This window comes from Mus caroli, unplaced genomic scaffold, assembly GCF_978045245.1.
Source record: "Mus caroli unplaced genomic scaffold, Mus_caroli_1 scaffold_14, whole genome shotgun sequence".
NCBI classification, from domain to species: domain Eukaryota; kingdom Metazoa; phylum Chordata; class Mammalia; order Rodentia; family Muridae; genus Mus; species Mus caroli.
The window spans coordinates 74,934,168-74,938,577 of NW_028227269.1; positions in this window are offsets into that span (position 1 = coordinate 74,934,168).

Below are 4,410 nucleotides of genomic sequence, written 5' to 3' on the forward strand. Positions count from 1 at the left end.
TCAAAGATTTTTTTTGAATCAAGTTCTGTTAAAAGTTAACAATTTGATTAATAAAGAGTTTTAGAAAGCTCTTAAAAAGCACATTTTCCTACTCGTACAAGTTCTTCTTTGTGTTCATGGGTGTGAGTGCACTTGGGTGTACAAGTGTATATGGCACTTGTGTGCCTGTGTGTGCACAGGCCAGAGGACAACCCCATCATTCCTCAGACCACTATATATTATACAATATATATTATAGAATTCCAGAGGGGGTCACTTTTTTTGTTCGAGACAGGGTTTCTCTGTAGCCCTGGCTGTCCTGGAACTCACTTTGTAGACCAGGCTGGCCTCGAACTCAGAAATCCACCTGCCTCTGCCTCCTGAGTGCTGGGATTAAAGGCGTGAGCCACCACGCCCGGCTGGGGATCACTTTTTTTTTTGTAATTTACATAGCTACAGCTTTAAATGGATGTTCATAGACAATTTGAGTGAGTGTGTGTGTGTGTGTGTGTGTGTGCGTTCCATCCCTGGAACTCATATAAAGAGACCTAGATGAATAAGATGCATCTTTAATCACAGCACACCTGCAGAAGACGGGAAGCAGACACAGGAGCCTCATCCAGTGACACCAGCTGGTCTTTAAACACAGGGCAACAGTGGGAGGAGAGAATGTTGTCTTCTGACCTCACATACATGCTCTGATACATACACATAGCCTTCACACACACATAACCATCACACACACACACACACACACACCACACACACAGAGTAAAATTAGAATAATTTAAAGATATACATACCTATCTTCACAAAAGTATATTTATAAGAATTTTATTTCATGGTCATCAGTAGCCAAAACAACCAAGAAGCAGTTAATATGTCGGTTGATAGGTTGTGGTCTAACTATACAATAAGGTATTTTGGGGCCATAAAAAGAGTGATCTGTCCAGCTATACAAGTTACAGATGGCGGGGCGTAGTGGTGCACTCCTTTAATCCTAGCACTCAGGAGGCAGAGGCAGGTAGATCTCTGTGCATTTGAGACCAGCCTGGTCTGCAAAGCAAGTTGCAGGACAGCCAGGGCTATTATACAGAGATACACTGTCTTGAAAAACAGACAAACAAAAATACAAATGAATATTAAGTAGATTATTGTGGAGTCAGAAAATCTGGATGATTCTAAGTATATAATATCCAGGACAAATCAAAAACAAGAAGATAGTAGACACATCAGAAAAAAAAAACAAAACAAACAGACAAATGGCTCCAAGGACTTAAGTTGGGGAAAGATGGATGGTAAATTATGATGTTTTCAGGGTAGCGAAATTATTCTGTAGGATGCCATGGTGATGAGCACACTATGCATTTGCATTCGCATTTGCGTTTGCATTGGTCAAACCCCACAAAACTTTCCAGTCTAAGGAGTGAATCTTATGCAGAATTCAGAAATCATTTATGAAGTGGCAGAGTTCCAGGACAAAAGGCAGAATGTGACAAAAGGATCCATAGAATTCAGGAAATGTGAAATAACTTCACCGGAGGGGACGGCTCATCATCACCATCAACTTAACCAAGTTTAGAATCCCCATAGAGGGGCTGGTGAGATGGCTCAGCGGGTAAGAGCACTGACTGTTCTTCCTAAGGTCCTGAGTTCAAATCCCAGCAACCACATGGTGCCCTCTTCTGGTGCATCTGAAGTCAGCTACAGTGTACTTATGTATAATAATAAATAAATTTTGGGCCAGAGCAAGCAGGGACTGAGCGAGCAGAGTTCAATGGAACAAGCAAAGGTCCTAAAATTCAATTCCCAAAAATCACATGAAGGCTCACAACCATCAGTACAGATACAGTGTACTCACATACATAAACAAATCTAAAAAACAAACAAAAAAGAATCCCCATAGAAAAACACCTCTGGGTACGTCTGTGGAGGTGTTTCCAGAAAGGTATGACTGAGAATGGAAGACCAGTCCTGAGGATGGGTGGCACCATCCCCTAGGCTGAGGTTCCAGAATCAATAAAAAGAGGGTGTGGGGAGATGGCTCAGCACCCATTGGGTAGTTCTCACATATCTGTAAGTTCAGTTCCAGGGACTCTGCCCCTACAGGAACCAGGCAGACACTTGGTGCAAAGGCATGCATGCAGGCAAAACATCCATACGTATAAAATAAATAGAAAGATAAAGGGGAGAACAGGGCGCCATAATTCTCCTTGAGTTTCCTGACTGCGTCTGACCAGCCAGCTGCCTCACATTCCTATGCAGTGCCTTTTCTACTGTGATACTCCATCAAAATACTTTAGAGAGAGACATATAGGTATGTATAGATACTATAGAGTGCTCTGGAGGATGGTCAGGATAAAGTTCATCCCCTTGGATCATATGCAGTCACTTTTTAATAACCTCTTAGTACTCTGTGCCTTGATAGGTCCATGAGGGAATTTAAAGTGGGTTATGTGGAAGAGCTGGGTAAAGCCAAAGCACAGCTCAGAAACAGAACAGGAGAGCATATGGGGAGGGCTGAATTGTGAGGTAGAGGGAGGGCTTAGCAGTGGGCTGCTGACCATCCATGTAAAAAAAAAAATGATGAGGAAGGAGGAGAGGAGGGCCTGACGGCTCATTTCCACTGGAGAGCTACTCCCCTGCCCCAGAGCCCGGATGACTGCTTCCTGAGGAACACAGCTGTTTGTCTGAGATTTCAAATTTTCCCTGTGCTCTTTGGAATCCAATGGACCTCAAAACAGTTGGCAGTAATTTCCCTTTCAAACCATATCTCCGGGCAACCCAAATAGTTGATAATGGAAATTTTTCTCTTTAGAGAACCACTGTAAGTAATAATTAGAAAGGGGTGGTCCCATTAGAATGTTATCATTTTGCAAAATTAAAAAAAAAATCCCCTCTAGAATAACATTTTGAAAAATTAAAAACATTACTTTTGTTTCTATTTTCTGGGTATGAGTGGTTTGACTGAATGTATATTTGTGCATCACAGAGATGTAGTGCCTAAGAGGACAAAGAGGGCATTGCGTCTCCTGGGACTGGAGTTACAAACAGTTATGAGCTGCCTGTGGATACTGGGAATTAAACTTGGATCCTCTGGAAGGGCAGCCAGTGCTCCTACTTGCTGAGTCACCTCTCTGGGCCCCATTTTGAAAAACCTGAATAGAATAACAGACTTAGCCGAGGATCTCAGGTGCTGCTGGCATCACAAGAAGCCCATGAGAGGGCTGGAGAAATGGCACTGACTGCTCTTCTGAAGGTCCTGAGTTCAAATCCCAGTCAACCACATGGTGGCTCACAACCATCTGTAATGAGATCTGATGCCCTCTTCTGGTGTGTCTGAAGACAGCTACAGTGTACTTACATGTGATAAATAAATCTTTGGACCGGAGTGAGTAGAGGCCTCCAAGACTGTGGCAGTGGAATTACGGGGACTTTCTCTTTGTGGGGGAGGGGGAAGGTATGCTCTTTTGTGTGTGTGTGTGGCTCCTCTAAGTCACCAACTGTGTAATTGCTCTGGTCCCCAGCCAGATACTGTTGCCTCATCCTCTCCCCTCACCCTTCCCTTCCTGAGTGCTGATAACCGTGCCCACTGCAAAGCTGAAAGGCAGGATGGGGATATCTGCTTGAGGACCCAGGACTCACTTGTGTCACTTGTGCTGAGGACTCCTGCCTGTCATGAACCAAGCAAGCAAGGGAGGGAGCACCCCATGTGCCATCCTAGGTCTCTATCGTAAGAGAACTAACATGAAGATTTTTGTCGCTTCTGTCTCTGACCAGCATTAAAGAGCGACAACACAGCGTTCTTCTCAAAACAGTTTATTCAGGAACCTTTCAACATGCAAGCAGGAATCTCTCTCTCTGTCCCCAATCGCAATCCCTTATATAACCCCTCAACCATGCCCCATCAGCCCAGTCCATGTAATCTCAGTTCATTGGCCTTCATCAAATGGCCTGATCTTGCGTCATGGTGCGCCTGCGCAGCTCTCATGATGGATGTGGCTTATTTTCAGGTGTATGAGGAAGTCAGGTGCAAGTCATAAGACTTGGCTACAGTCCTGGGTGCCATCTTGGGACTACTGCCACACCCGCTCCCCACATCTCCCCCTTTTTTCTTTTTTGGCAGAGAAAATGCCTGTCTTAGGTTGCCCCCTGCGGCAATGCCCCTTACCCGTCATTGGGAGACAAACAGCTTTGGTTTGATCCCTGTCTTAGGTTGGTGACACGCCCAGGGAGTCTTACCCGTCACTGACTACTTCTCTAGCATGCCAAGCCACACTTGAGGAGACTGTCCTGTCTCCACCACTGCAAAAGCCTGTATCATCAAGGCTCAGGTTCTGCACTGACGAAACTGTATATGGCAAGTGCACCAAAAGGCCAGGATGCTGATTAATATCAGACATAGGGCAAGTCCACCAATTCTGGACCACT